Below are 16,758 nucleotides of genomic sequence, written 5' to 3' on the forward strand. Positions count from 1 at the left end.
AATGTACCACAATATGGCACACTACATACAACTACTACATACTTATGGGAGCATACAATGAAAAAATACGATTTAGAACTATAGCTGCATAGCTATAACCAATGGTAATGATATACGTTTGACGTTCGGTCGATAAAAATGAAGAGACAAAGAACTTCCAGCGCGCGCTTTCTTCTGTGCTATTTTGGCCTGTAAAAGCCTATTCACTTCAATTTGTTCTCTAAATCTATTAGGTACCTACCTATGGGATTTATGTACTACACATATCATATTCTTTTCATTATTTTGATCATTCCCTATGTTATCTCACCATACCTCGTGAAGCACATAAAACGCCAGGTCCTGCTTGAATTTTCATTTTATCTACAATGTATTCGTTTGCATCTTATGAATACCGTTCAGTAGATAGAATTTCGAAGAAAATTCACGCGGTTTATCGTTCTGGACGCCAAAATTCCACAAAGTTAATACGCCTTCCATCAAATTTGTACAAAAAGTTGAGACGTAATATGTCGTTGACTTAGGAGCATCGCAACGATGACTACTTCCACTTCCCGCCAATCAGACTTGCAAAAACACACATACAGTGGGCATTCACGACGCGAGCGGTGCCTTTCGGGATGAAACCGAATTTCCGACGCACTCAATTGTTTGCCCGTCCCGAAATCGGGTTTGCGCCGCAAGGAGGCGCGTGCAAATACAAGGGGGAAGCTCAGTCATTCCGACCCTACTCTTGTTTGCCCGCATGCAAGGCGACAGAGGATTTGCAGACGGAGTAAGGGCGACAAAGGGGGATAGAGGGGCAAGGACCACGCTCAGTCCCTTCAGGGGCATACAAGGTGAAACGCATACACATCCAAGCCAGGGTTTGCACAAGAAATTAAAAAGGGTGCGCTACGACAGCACGGCTCGAAGAGATAAGGGATAACGCGAGAAAGGGACGGTTATGATGGGGGGTACCACAAGGAACAGCGATGGCACACTCCAAATTGTTAAAGAGAGCAGAAATTCAGAAATGGGGGCTGGGGGAAGCTCTTATCCACCACAATCCCCTCTACAGACACCGGCGTATACCTTCTAAAGCGAAATGGTGGAACAGACATGAGACACGAAAGCAAACACACTGATCTACCCCAAAGCGATGCACACGGAATATTTCACCAAATACAACACAATATCACTTAGGACAAGAGCAGAATCCAGTAGACATTTGAGGGAGGCGAGCAACAGATTAGGTCATAACGCCATGGAGATGGGTAGAGAAGGAAGAGTGGAGAAAAACCCGATGTAAATGCTATTATCATTAAGCTTTCTCCCGGTTAAGATACGTATTAATCTTAAATAATCGGAAAGTGTTAAATTTGAGCTTAATAAAACCAGAGCTTGGAGCGAGTATCAACTATACGATTTCCCAACATTAATCTTGTACATTTTGAGATAAATTGCGTCAGTCAAATATAATCGCACATTTCAGTTCAATTACCCAATGTCCTTAAAAATCCTGAGTAATAGATAAAATGTCAAAAAGGCTGGATACCCAAGAATAACCGTTGTCATGGTAACTGCAAAGTGTAAAATAAAAAAAAATGTTTGCGTTGCCATATCTCGGTAACTAAGGAGTTGCGACCCCATGTTTATGGAAAAAGGAGCTTGAATTTTTCTCCCCTACCACCTTCTGAGGCGTTGCAGATTTCCCCCGAAACACTCAGTGAACGGCGGAAGGGAACAGCACAAAGGCGGTCCCAGTCCGTCTCGTAAAAGCGTCCCGGGGCATTAGTCATCTTCAACGTCGTCAAGCGCACCTTGGAAACGATTGTACATTTCGCCAATTCTTGTTTTACTCATAGCAGACTCAGCATAGGTATTTGTTAACATTTCACTAACTTGATTACACTAGTTTAATTTTTTACGCAAAATTTTAACCTAATTCACTGATCGATTTCATTAACAAAAAATGCCGGCCTCGTAGTAACACGTCTAACCTTAACAGCTGCAACAGAAAAAGTGAACAATGAATACAGCTGAACATTTTATCGTACTTCAGTATACCAACATAATAAAAATGACAATCGGACTCACCAAATCCTCGAAATATAAAAAAACCGTTATTTTCTGAACACACGTCGTATCATAATATTCGTGTACTAGCCATTAAAACGGGTGATAACGTAAATCAGCCAAACCACAATGGCTGTCACACATCCCTCCTCCTCCTCGCATAAACATGGAGGCTCAGGCGCGAAATTTATAGCGTTGGCGTCACTGCATTGACTGCCGAGGGGACGCGCGGAGGCGCATATTATCCGGTAACAGTTCAGTCGTCTCAGGGATTAGCACAGACACCCCACCCCCTACATCTCCACCCCACCACACCTTCTGAAAAAAAAGCACGACAATAAACCCCTGGGGTTAGTGACTGGGGGAGTTCGCGTGCAAAAACGTCCATATGTCCAGAACGCGTTCGATAGTTATCAGGTGGGGGGAAAAATGTGTGGCTGCATATTGATCTCATCCTTCTGCGTATGCAATTCACATGCGTCAGTTCAACGGTGATGTCACTCATGACTGGAAATGTGTCGCAGTAACCGTAACCGCTACAAAGGAATAGGTAACTGCTGACTGTAAAAAAAAAGTAAGACAGGCGAGTTTGAGGAGCTCTATGGTATAAACGAAGCAATCAATTTCTATAAAACAAAAAGCATACGAAAGGGAGTTCATTTATACACGGTATTTATATATTTACTTTTTTTTTAATCTTCAGCTCCATAGCATTGCCTGTACTTTCGGTTACTAGGAGTGCTATCGTCTAAACGAAGCAATCAACTTCGATGTAACAAAAACCATACGAAGTATTATTTGTTATTACGTTTTTTCATTTGCTATAAAAACTCGTATCAGTGGACCCTCACATAAACTAAGATTAAATACCCTTAAAAAATAAAATGCGTCAATGATAAATCTAGTAAAACCAGAGTATCCGAAAAAATGAAACCAATTCAGAAGTGATAAAAGTCTTTCATTCCATCATGGTTTTAAAAAAATATGTAAACGTTTCGAATGCACAGCAAGCGCGCTTTTCGAAATTCTTCAGTCAACGGCATCAAAATTCTTTTCACCACGAAATTTATTATGCACCATTTTTCAGCGCGCTTTTGTAGAATTTGATTTTAATAATTTTTCGGAGCAGTGCATGCCTCGAAAATTTGATGTGATTACAAAAACAAAAGGAACGCGGCGTATATTCCATTAACAAAAGAAACAGATGAAGGCCCTCGACCAATACCAGCGCCATTGAGCGAGAAAAGAAATTCCCAGCCGACAAGAGCGAGAAACATTTGGCATTCACGATAAATACGTTCATTTGGCGCAGTAATTATTTGCATATTTTTTGGGCGACATGGAATTCTTTTCATAATCACAATCTTTACGCGCACGACATTCTTTTTACAATAGCATTTCGGACTTGCTTCAACTTCGGGCATAATGGTGGATAACGGACGCATTATTACAAATAAGAGTGAGAGAAGCTACGTGTCAGATGCTACATTTAAAATGTGAATGGTAAAGTTGCGAGATAATTCATTTTAATAAAACACATAAGTACCAGTAATGTGGCTAAGCCCTTGGAGGTGACGGGGAAAATGAACAGTGTCATTTTTATACTACTTCCATAAAAGTCAATTTTTAAGGGAGATGAAAGTATAATACGAGAACAGAATAAATATTCACAATAAATTGGTTCTTCACCCTTTCCCAGTTTATACGACCCGAGAGGTTTTTTTAATGAATAAAAGTCACGTTCAGTTAAATATATTATCAAATTATGTTCCATGTAATCTCATAACGCACTTTTCTCTTTCCTTCCACATAATTTTTGTGTTCGTATACACGCATTATGCATCATAATTTATGTTTTTCACCACCGCGAGTGTTTCCGCACTGAAAAATACCGCTCTACGAATTGTTTGAGAATTGTGCTGAACTGAATTTTATGGAAAAACAAAATAAAATGCTTTAAATAGTTGCAGTTTCTTATTAATAAGACCCAGATTTATTCACAAGCATGTGACCATTGTTACTTTAAATCTTGTGTCAACAAGACCCGAAGTGAAAAGGTAGTTAGGTACCTTTATCTCACACGACTACTTAATGGTTAGTCAATGAGGATGGGGTTGCGAGATTGAAATCACACAGCTAATAAGATTCACCACACCAAAACAAGTAGATATTTTTACTTTGAAAAACAGTTCAACAATTGTTTATTTCCGCGAGTGACAACAAAGATAAAACATAAAACCCTTTCCCGGGGTAACAAAAATATACACTCGCAGAATTGCTTAGGCTAGAGCCTCTTCAGCATTACTTAAGCCTCGCCTTAAGGCCGTTTTACACGGGGCAGGGAATTGCGCAGGCTAGAGCTGCATTAATTTCTAAAATGGCGTGGAATTGGGCGAATGCATGAACGAAATTAAAACAGGGGCTATTTTGCCGTCTCGCATCCACGCATTCTCGCATGTATTCTATCAATTCACCGCTTTACACGACGCAATTTTGATTGCGCCTTCGCTCGTGCGTCAGAATGCGCAATTCCGTGTACCGTGGAAAACGGACTTTACACACTTTAGGTCACCTCCTGGCGAGGAGCCTGCCTATGATTGGACCTTTCCTGACTAATTCTGTTCAGGATCAGTCTCTACGATTGGGTGAGGTGGAATCCAGCGGCCGTATTCATCATCTTCCTCTCCAATTTGATCTCGATTACATCCTTCCCCACTCTGTCCCAGTATCTGTTGGCTCGGCACAATATTCTTGTCTTGTGAAATTGAATGTAGTGGCCGTGAAGGAGGCTCTTATTGGCACGACACTCAGTCACTGAGGACGACAGAACAGTTAGTTGTCGAAACTTCGGAGGAGATAGATCAACTGATCCGAAAGATCTTTATGAGCTGGTGATGTCTTCTCGGATTTTCCACCGGGTTAGTTGATTGTAGGTCGCCGTTTCCATGGCTGCCCTGCCATCGTATTCAGGGCAAAACAATTCGAGAATAGTGCCCTGAAGTCATGGCAGCAATCATGCCCCGAAGACGATGGTTGAAGCAGCCATCGAAACGTCGGCCTACAGAGAGTATGAGGGTTCTGGGCGAACCCTTCGAAGGATACAACACACAGGGGCCGGGAACCAAGCCCGTGGCTTATACGCCCGATCACCCGGGGAGGAGCTGGAGAGAAAGGGAAAAGGAAAGAGGCGCCGCCGCGATAGAAGCCCGTCGACGCCTCTGGGAAGGGATAGGTTCGAAAGGGATGGGACGGGAAAAAACACTTCAACGCTATAGAAGCGAAGGAGGCCCACTAAATAGCGAAGCCAAGGAAAGCTATTAATGTTCTAACGACTTTGGAGGATCATTCTATGAGGAAGAATAATCCAACGATCAAATCGTTAGATCAACCCACCCGGTAGAAAACCCGAGAGGACTTCACCATCACCATACGCCGGGAAAGAGCAAGATCATACCTTTAGGAGCATCTGCCACTTTAACTTCGAAGCAGAAAGACGTTTTGTGATCATGATGAGTATCTTCCGCCCCCCCTCTACCTCTTCATATCTCTCCCAGCCTTATAAATCTCCGCCGCACTTGGAAACAGAGACGCGCGAGAGAAGGGTGGGGATGAGACGGATGAGCCCTTCACAAACCCTGGCGCGAACCCTTTTGGGAAAAAAATAAAATAACCGCGTTCGTACTTTCTAGATGCACCGACGCCGACCAGACCACGCCTTACCTTCTCAATCGATGATTCCTCCGACCGCTTCGCAGAGAAAACGTTAAACTTTTTCGTCTTGCTTGTATACCAATTCTACGGAACGAATCAAATGTGTGTAAATACGTGAATTCGGTTATTATACGCATTGGGTTAACTAGAGCGTTGCTAAGGCACGAGCAAAACCTTCTGTTGTAAGAATTGTCAAGACAAATCGTGCAAACTAAAGTCGATTCCCGAAGTGTCAACGATGTTTTATTCACTGAGAATGAGAAGATACATTACGACGTAATATCCTCATGCCTCAGTAAATTAACCTGCTATATATGACGTGATTTTTATATTGTAAACATCTGCTAATGTTTTGAATATAAAATCGAGTCCAATTTCTGAAACAGTCAAAATCTACCATCGTTAGTTTGACCTTGCCATGGGTATTCATTATAAACTTGCGAAAACCTTAAAAAAGGGCATGTCCTTATTCTCCGTAAATATTGAAGTTGCTTAGTATAACAGAACGTCGAAGCTACGATAGTAAATGAATGTAGGCACAAATACAAATAAGCAATACACCCAAATCACCTTTCCCTGAAGAGGTGAATAAAGTAATATCATTAACCAATGAAACACATACTGAATACAGCGCTATTTCATTGGTCTCCTCCGTATTCTTCTACACATCACATTTTCCGTCAGATCCTTGTATTCAGCCAACCAACAACCCGACCAATAATAACGCTTCCCATCCTAGGTGTTTTTCCTCCATCACGAAATACACCGTTCTAATAAGTAAATAAGCCACTTTTAATCAATAAGTACACGATTTTCAGCGCATATATAACTATATTATTCTTCAACACAATAGGTAGGCATTAGTTTTGTTCCATTGAACGGACAATTCAACTACTACTCCTGGATTACCCGCAGTTTAAGTCGGGATTTTAAATTTTCAATACACTGAAGGGTAACTACAGCATCTTCGTGTCTCTGCATATGTTTGGCTGGCACTGGGCAGCACTTATAAAGGAAGAACGAGGGGCTCAGCAGCGTTTCCGCACAATGTAATTCAAAATAAATTTAACTCTACATCTGCATACTATACCGCAAGCCACCTCAACAGGCGCGTGGCAGGGGGTGTTAGGACGCAAGACGTTTACAAATAAAAAACATATGGTCTAAAAGAAATTAAGTAATACATTAAAATCCTTTATTTTTAAGAGGAAAAAATGAATTCCCAAACCCATCCGTCCGGCAAAATATCTCCCATAATTTATAGTTTCTATCGGAAATATGCATAGTGGGCAGGACTGGCGACTTATAAAAAATATTGGGGTGCCCATACTAGGATCTTGCCTCGGGAAATTTTATAATAGTGAGTTTTTAAGTTTTTAAGCATTTAGAAGTCATATTATCAACATTAGATCTTTGAATACTCGACTCTCGATTCCTCGACACCCCGGGAAAAATTGACAAGCCTGACACATCTTTTTCTCCCCCCAATAACGAATTTTTGGGGGGCCTCGGGCCCCCTCAGGGCCCATGGTGTCGGCGCCATTGACAGTAGGGATTCCTCTCTCTCTCGGCAATAAGTGATCTATGCAATAAGCAGAAGTTTCAAAGAAAAGGAGAGTGATATTTCCATCGATTTGCCCTAAAAACTCCATCCACTTAACGCAGCTGGAGGAGAAGGCATCTCACTAGTCCATTACCTACCGCGGGAAAAAGTAGTAACGAGGAGATGAAACGGAAGAAAAATGAGCAATGAAGTGAAAAAGAATTTTTATTCCTTTTAATATCCTCCTCCGAGTAGGAGATGAGCTTCGCATGGACCTCGCTTTGGAGCATGAAAGAACCGGAAGATTCGCTCGAAGCGAAAAGTGGCTCGCATGCACACAAAGCAGTGCGCTTTCATTATGAGTCCATGGCGAGCGGCTGGGGGACAAAGAGACCACGCGATTTCGCCGACGACGCGGTCTGATGGATAAAACCACGGCAGCACTTACCCGCCGCCGCAGAGCGCATAAAACCTTGATGGGACGAAAACATAACGATCGGAAAATATCATCCGTTCGAAGATTCGGCGCTCTCCGCCGGATCGCCGAACAATGCCGAAGTGAAGTCCCCGTATTCTCCAACACCGTGCGTGGATCGATTTAAAAATCGTCAAACGTGTTTAATGAAGAGCAGTGCCGTCGGCAATTTATGAATACCTTAATCAGCTATACTTTTCCCACGTTTTCTCTCAACTTGCTTTGCCTGTGTGTCTGTTTCACCGATGGAATCTAATAATTGATATTATCCCACTTCCCACGGTCGGATCGGCTGGAAATTTTGCATGCTTCTGACGACAATATAATATTCAATGATGAGGCATTTGAAATTTTGTTTCATTATGCTCTAACTAATGAACTAAATTTACAAATTAATCGTAGAGGGCGTAACTTGGTGGAAATCCATAATAGCACGAATACAAGGATCAAGAACTTTGCTATTTCCACATAATATTTTATTAGCACCGACCATGGTTGAATGACCAGAAGAATTGGAAATTTTAAGCCACAGGGACTCATACCTTGTTAACGACCACCTTTACCCTTCTCGCTCCCCCCTCCTCCACTTTCCCCCTTACTCATCCACCCCTCCACCCACCCCACCTACAGTGACGCCAAACCCAGCTCCAACCCCAACCCTTACCTCCCCCTAACCAACGATTCCTGCTATATATATACTGTCAATTTACCTAAATCTTCACCTTGATAATGTTACTCTGTAACGAAACCATGGTCGGTGCTAATAAAATATTATGTGGAAATAGCAAAGTTCTTGATCCTTGTATTCGTGCTAAATTTACAAATACATATTTTTATAATTTCTCAATAGATGGCGTTAGCCATTACTTTTTTGAGAGAAATTTATTCAACAACTCTGGTTTAATGGATTATATGATTCACCACTATTGAGTAGAAAATAATATAAAAAATATTGAAAGAACGCGTTCTTTTCCAAAAAAAACTGCATAAAATGCACTCATCATCATCATCATCACTGGTCAACAATCCTAGGATTGGTTTGACGCAGCTCGAAACTCAGTCCTATAAGATGACCTTTTCACAACTACATATTTCTTTTCCTTCACATCCTTCTATACTTGTTCCATGTATTTTGTTCGAGGTCCTCCTTTTCCGTTCTTGCCTTTCACTTGTCCCTCGACGATTGTCGACGATGATAAATTTATGCCGCACACCATGCCATTCGTGGAACTCCTGTCGGCTCTATCCTTACATCTTAAAAACAGCCGCGAAACGCCATCGAAAGCAGCCAAAGAGAATATTTTCAAAGAGAAGTTATTAATTTGTTATGATCGACTGAATCTAATCAGCCTCGTAACTTCTCGTAAAATCTCACAAGCCCATTCTCATTGCTGAAGAAACAGTTTATGGTGACTATTCATATTGTTCTCGCATTGTATTTTCATCGCCCTTAAAAATGTAATTTCACGGAGGTGGTGTGGAAGGCAAATGTTGTTCATTTCCTCCGTGACCCCTATTGGTTTAGCCACATTACTGGTACCGTCGTATTATCGTAAAATGAATTCAGCAATAAGATATGATCATCTAAGACAGCGGCTCCCAAACGATGGTACGCACACGCTTTGGGGGTACGCGACGAACAAGTCGGGGGTTCGCCGAAATTAATCGGTATTGGCTGACGCCAGGAGCCATGTATTTCTTAACCAGGAAATATGTATACATATTGTATGGGGTATTTAAAACAACGTTCCTATTTACACAATCATTTATAACTTTTAAAGTTTCGCCTACCTTTAGTGAAATGATGCAATAAAATGCGCACGTTACATTTTTGTGGGTACAATATTTGTTAAATACATATAGAGGGGGTACGGGAGTAAAAAAAATAGGTTGAGAAACGCTGATTGAAGACATGGCTACGGTTCCCGGAACCAGAAAAAAAAGAGATGGATAGGATCGAGTTAATTACACAAAAATTGACACAAACAACGATTTTACGCAACACCATTTCCCAGTATAAGTAAGGTCGGTGCTTACGTCCGCACAGGTCTATTTTCACGGCCATCCACAAGCGAGCAAACCGCAATGAAGTTATGCATCGCCAATGTTAGTCACCAACCGTGACTTCCAAACCGCTTTTCAAGAGCGATTGTGGGATAAAGTCTTGAAATTGCACAACTATAATCATCGAAGTTCTATTATAATCATCTTAGGTTGCAGTCGCTAGGTGAATGCAAAATCAGCGCTCAAAAAAGGTTGTGAAATACGTATTTAGGAGCTCCTTGAGTTCACTATTTAGAGGAGATCTTTTTGAAAACACTGGTGTTCCAAAGAAAAAAAATGAACGTGATATACCAAAAGGAAAAATGATCGTAGAGAAGGTTAGATTTCCGTATTTGTGGAAGCAAATCTACAAATTTTTGACAGTCTGAACGGCAGCCACGTTGCATGAAAACTTTTCATTACTTGGGTACACAATACCCGCAAGAAGATAGCTGTAAGGGCATCAGAATGAAGGAGAGTAGGCAAATGACTTCTTCATTGACAGGTAAAAGAAGTAAAATCATAACAGAGCTTCATCTCCACTCGAATCAGCTAATCTTTTCACACATACATATTTCTTCACTTTCACATCTTTCTTTACCCGTTCCATATATTTCATTCGAGGTCTTCCTTCTCCGTTTTTGCCATCTATTGGTCCCTCGATGATTGTCTTCATCAGGCCATCATGTCTCAAGAAATGGTTGTTCCGTCTTCTTGTCAAGGTTTTCGAGTGTCTTCTCTTCTACTCTTCTTACAACTTCCTCATTACTAACCCGGTAGATCCCTTGGAGCCTCATCACTCTTCCGTAGCAACACATTTTAAAAGTCTCTACCCTTGATAAATCCTCAGCTGTCATTATCCATACCTCACTTCCGTAGAGGAGCACAATCCAAATGTAAATTCTAATAAATAATAATAGAGCTTGCGGGAAAGAAATAGTAGCTACGGTAGCACATAAGACAAACAGTGATTTTTTCAGGCAGGTTTTTATGAAAAAAGTTTTATGAACTGTGAAGCTAGGTAGCATATATTAATCATGTAAATAAGCTTTTATATGATTCATTCTTATTTTTTTGATGGAAATACTGTCACATAAATAGTAGGACCCTTTGATTTGCACGCGCTCAAAATGGAGTTATTCCCGATAATTGAAATAAAGACGAAATATTCTAGGCGAAATGGCTTTCGCTGGTGGAGGAATAAGTTATACCTTCAGGACAATAAGCGCTATTTTATTTTTATGGCGCAATTGTGAAGAAAATAAACTGCGCCTTGTTGTCCAGGAAACACTGTAACTGTACCTCGCCTATCAGAATCGGCGTTCGCACCTTCATTTCTCCGAACATTTTCAACTTATTTGACATTCTTACATATATTTTACAAAAATGGTACTGCAGTGTATGAGAAATTCCACAGGGGAAAAATTATTCGCAATGACCGAGATTCGAACCCGGATCCCTCGATTTCCGACCGAGTGATTTAGCCAATTGAACTACATACATAAGCGTCCATCACCTCTGGAGAAATTTGTGGAAATTACCACACACGGTGGTCTGGATACCTGAACATGTAATGCGGTTAGCAGTCCAAGTCTTGCGACACTGCGCCGCAGCCGGAGGATTGGAAATCGAGGGATCCGGGTTCGAATCCCGGTTGAGGCGAAAGATTTTTCCTTCGAGGAACATAGCACATTTATGCACTGCGGATGACTTCGTAAAGTTACCACCGTGGCTAGTCCCAGTATACTAGATTATCAAGGGTAGTTCCGATGTGAATTATTTCGTCTAAACCGCATAAAGCACAGCGAGAACATTTGCTGTTATCTTGACCGTTGCGTGTTCAATGGTAACGCACATGAATGAAAACATAACATCATCACGCCATACGAGGCTTGCAGTAACCAAGGTCAAGCTTGCCGAGTTATCACATAGCTGACTATCCTTTCCATTTAAAGTGATATAATATCGGTCTCTTAAAAAAAAAACATTTCGCACGAAGAAGATGTCAACAGAGATAAGTCACGGCATTCCCACATGATTATGGACTTGGTGACGTCATGAATACACGGAAACGAAAGCATGGTCAAATCACTCACTCTTTAAGGGCTTGCCCTAACCCAACAATGGAATGCTGGTCGCTATGCAGCAGGCACGGGAACAGATGAAGCCAGCATGAAGCCCGTCCGGGTCCACCAAGCATAGCCGACTACCATGCATTTTAAATGGGAATATACAAAAAGTTCGATCGAAAGAAAAGTCCATTTTTAGGTGAAAAAAAATGCCAAACGGGATTCGGTTAGTTAATATCAATGGTTGCAAATTTATCCTAGTCATATGAGCAGGCCAAAAATTGAATCCAATTGAAATATCTAATCGGTTAGCATTTTTGAGTATTTATTTAAACAGTGGGATATTCCAAGTCCATAGTTATCAATTCCTTGAAATCAGGAACTTAGATAGTTGCGGCGCCTCGCAGTGTCCCGAAAAGCCAAGAACTTTGGAAGGTTAGACGGCGCCTTTTAGTAGTAATAACAAATTAATAAAATTCATTCTACTTATTCATAAATTGCTAAATACATAATTTCAATAAATAAAACGGTAAAGAAGAGAAAAATATATTTTATCATACAAATATATATATATACTATATTTAGAATTTTAAATATAATATTATGTTTATATCACTTTAATGTTATCGCTATTTACACTACAAATTGAGAAAAAAAAGTTAAGAGAGGAATTAAAGTCCCTTTATTGATGAAAATTCGTTTTACGGCGTTTATTAATATCAATCCTTCAGAGTATTTTAATTAGGGTACAAGCTTCAGCTGTTTTATCTCCATACCACCCCGGAAGCCCCCTCTAATGTCGTGTGGCGGGGGATGTGAGGCCACCAGCCCTTAACAAATAAGAGCTTACTAATCAAAAGAATTAGCCAAAGGCACTAACAAATAATATACTGGACCAAGCCTAGAATCATCGCGGACCGTGCGAGTTAAGATCGTCAAGAGGGCGTGGGTACGTTTGATAAAAAAAATTCGTCACATACATCGAGAAGGCACCAACGTACTTCAAGGCAGCTACTTTTCATAGACTTTATTGGATAAAATCCTTAAAAAAAAAGAAATGTCACGGCGGGACTGTACGGAAAATTGGCTTTTTAATATAAAAATTATTTCTTTAACAGAACCTTAGATGTCATATCATATATGTATAGACCACTATATTTTATCATTTTTTTAATTATGTCAAAACAATTAACGTACTTTTGTATTCCTAAATTATTCCATTAAAGAATAATCGAAAATTTTGTACTTGTTGAAAATAGCTATTGTATTTCCTATCTCGCCATACAAGTTTCCTCCGCGAGCTTCATTTTTGGAAACATGGAGAAAGGCAGTAATTGTATATTTCCTCATCCATTTTTAATGCAATCGTTTACCATGAATATCCTAAAAACTAATCCTACAATCTAATAAGTTAACCAATCCTACATACTAACTACATACTCAAAATTCCAGACTATTTTCATTTCTTTTTTAACTTTTAGGTAGTTTTTAAGACTTTCTGCCCCACAGTGCATCGGTGGAGCGGTGGCAAGACGAGTAAATTGGATAGGGTACCGGAGCAAACAATTGAATGGGAAACGGCGCACCGAGGCGAGTGGATTGCGCTTAGCGGAGTTGATTTGGTGGTCCGGGACGGATGTGCTGGAGTGGATGGTCGAACACTGGCCACATTCCGTACACAGCGGTATTGACACTGCCATTCACAATGCTAAGTTCACCGGGTAATCGAACATACGATGCACTGCGATTCACGAATCACTGAGGGCTACCCGTGATGGGGCAAAAAAAATTAACAAAAAAACCCTTATACAAATTGGTAATTTCTGCATTTGTGAACAATGTCAACGCTAGATTCAACCAAATTAATTTTTCGTTTTTTTTTTAGGCTGGTCAAAAGAAGACTATGAAGTAAACTGACCTCTTCAAATATCTGAAACGGTGCATACACGATAAGATGACGGAACCTTATATCAAGCTAAACTTCCACAAAATTATAAAGGCGGAAGAATTATCACTTACATTATTATTACTTAATATCCAGAGGGGTGAGGTAATATAGAAGGAATTAAATAAAGAATATGCAATGCCATATTTGACAGAAAAATTACGCATAAATATGTGTAATAACGGCACTAAAGGAAACCAGAGAAAATAAATTATCTTCCTTATAAGCTTCCTTAATTTATTATTATTACTTGATTATAAATTATTATTTTCATGGCGATAGCGCTAGTTCAAGAGGAGCAATTCATCACGAAAAAAAAGCAACATACGGACGATTAAGCAGGAGTGATGAGATCTCTTAATGCAGGCAATGTGGTACAGACATATAAAGAGGATGAAAGACTCCATAAGATCCGTCTTGAAAAGAAAAAGAGGAAGGTGGAAATCTTTACAAAAGAAATAGGGCAAAACACGGCGCTATCCTCGGAAAAGACATCAGGATCGCTCGTGATTGGGGGTTCCATCGCCACTCGTACTTCCACTGATCCCCACCAGGATTTCACGGCGCGGCGATCGCGAGTCGCAGTCCTAGAGGGATTTCCACATACGCGTATTTACTTATATCCTATCGAAGTTCCCTTAAACCCACAGAGCTGTGTTCCCCTGGGAGTGGAACGTGAACGAAAGAACCTTCTATCGGAATCCGCCCATTCTACAATAATCGTGCAAATAACGTTCACCGGCTAATCTAGGTATTTGAGGAGGTTCTAAGGGATTGACTGAATATAATAACACTGAATAAAAATCACTCAAGAGCGCAATAAATTTTACAGGCGCGCGTACACTGCAATAAGAGCGAAACACATAAAAAATTTGTTTTTTGCTTGCCAAATTTTAAAATCGAATGTTTAATTCATCACTTTTGTTGTTTTGGTGATAAAGGAGTATGGAAAAGCTAAGAAGAAATCAATTTAAAAGAAAATTAGCGGATTGCACTGTAAATGCGATTACATTGAAGAATCTGCCTCGAAAAAGGCACATGAACGTAAAAATCTGCCCTCCCTGGTCTCCAATAATAACAGGCAAACAAAGGTGAACCACGAACGAAAAGTTTTATCAATTCAATGGCAGGAAAAGGTGCGCAACACAAACATCTTGGCGCTAAAAATTATTTTCTCGATTTCACCGTAGTTTTAGTTCAAAGCCATTCTCGGTGTCATAATGGGGATTTGCATATTTATTAACGCTGATGTAAAACCCTTAAGAACGATATTAAATTAAATATTTCGAACAACGAATAAAAATACGTATTAACATTCGTTTTTTAATAAGGACATGAAACAATACTAAGAAGTATACCAAACCTTGGGCGGTCCCCGAGGCATTTTCAGTGACATAGGGAACTAAAAGAGGCTAGATCTTCACTTTTGTCACTAACATGATAGTAGTGTTATTGTTACAGCAACACCGTCAGAGATCAGCCAATAAAAAAAAGAAGGAACCGTATGAAAAGTCTCTCCTTTCTCTTAATAATTATCGATATCGTAAGTGAGGGCGTAGGATGCGAGATAATAAAGTCAAATCGCCTTTTGGACACTAAGATTACTGACACTAAGACTAAGCATTAAGAAGAAGCATTACTTACGTTAAAACGGTCTATTTTCAAGACAAATTTCTTGTTTAAAACTTCCGTAATCGCCTGAAAATCTTTGAGGATGAATAGCGTAGACCTTGATTAACATTTGCCGGTATTTCAAGTACATAACATTTTCGCTTCTGAAGTAATAACTACTCGGGAAAATTTTCAAAACTGAGTAATCGGCGAATGTTTAAAATGGCCAACTCCACACACCCTAAAATATTCAAGATGAGTTCATTAATAGTGTATACGCCGGAAAAACATGACCAACCGAGCAGGGGTTACGCGTACTCTTAATACACACGTAAATTTTACGGTGATACTACCAAATATCATCACCGGATTATATTTTTAAATAAACATGAGAGAAAACTTATTGGACATAAAATAAATATGTGACAGGTCTTCCTGTTTAAATAGCACGACCCGGGTTTAAGCATCTAATGCTATCATCAGGTTGATAGCATTAGATGCTGAAATCCAGGTCGTGCTATTTAAAATATGGAATACAACAAAGTAATTTTATTTTATTCTATCCGAAAATGGTCCCTGGAATCCACTCTGCCGAATAACTTTTGTGTCTTAGGTCAGGCGTGATAGGTATTTTAGAGATGGTAACGGAAGGGTTAATTAAGGGTTAATTCCAGTTACTGCGACTGAACTAATAAGTCGAAACCGAGTGCAAACAAATGTTAAGCGAAGTAACAAAGTTTGTAAATCAATGAAAACGAAATTTTCGTTTTTAATTTTTTTGAATCAATGAAACGAAAATTTCGTTTTCATGCATTTAAAATTTTTACGCGAATGCCATTTAGTTTCGCCTCACAGATTCAATTCCATTGTACGTGAAATTTAAATAGCAATCATATGTATACATTTAACTAAACGCTAACACTTAAAAAGTTGAGTAACGTGCATATTTTCATGGAATATTTTAATCGGCACTTCAGTTCCTTGATAGCTTATGATCACAATGGATGCGTCAACGAGAGCTGCAAATCATTCCGTTCCCAATAAGCCCAGAAAGTCCAGCTACGCCCCGAACGAAACATCTGCGCCTCCTCGGGGGAATAGGGCGTAATTTCGCACCTAGCCTAACGTCCCATCACTACCAGATCTCGTGCACCGCTGACCTTAGTCCGGGGAAATTTCGGAGACCGTCCTCACCACTGCACTGGTCACGCCTCAAACCGCAGGGCACGGCATGTCCAATCCACAGTGCCAAAGCCTTCTAACCCCTCTCGCTCCCAATACGTACTGAATGCTGAACACATCC

The 16,758-nt window shown here is 40.2% G+C and overlaps 1 protein-coding gene across 1 annotated transcript in view; it reads right to left on the reverse strand.

Annotated features, from left to right (window-relative positions):
- LOC124157408 overlaps positions 1-16,758 on the reverse strand; it is an 872,201-nt gene that overhangs the window by 809,562 nt on the left and 45,881 nt on the right. The window lies entirely within an intron of this gene.

Source organism: Ischnura elegans, chromosome 4, assembly GCF_921293095.1.
Source record: "Ischnura elegans chromosome 4, ioIscEleg1.1, whole genome shotgun sequence".
Lineage (NCBI taxonomy): Eukaryota > Metazoa > Arthropoda > Insecta > Odonata > Coenagrionidae > Ischnura > Ischnura elegans.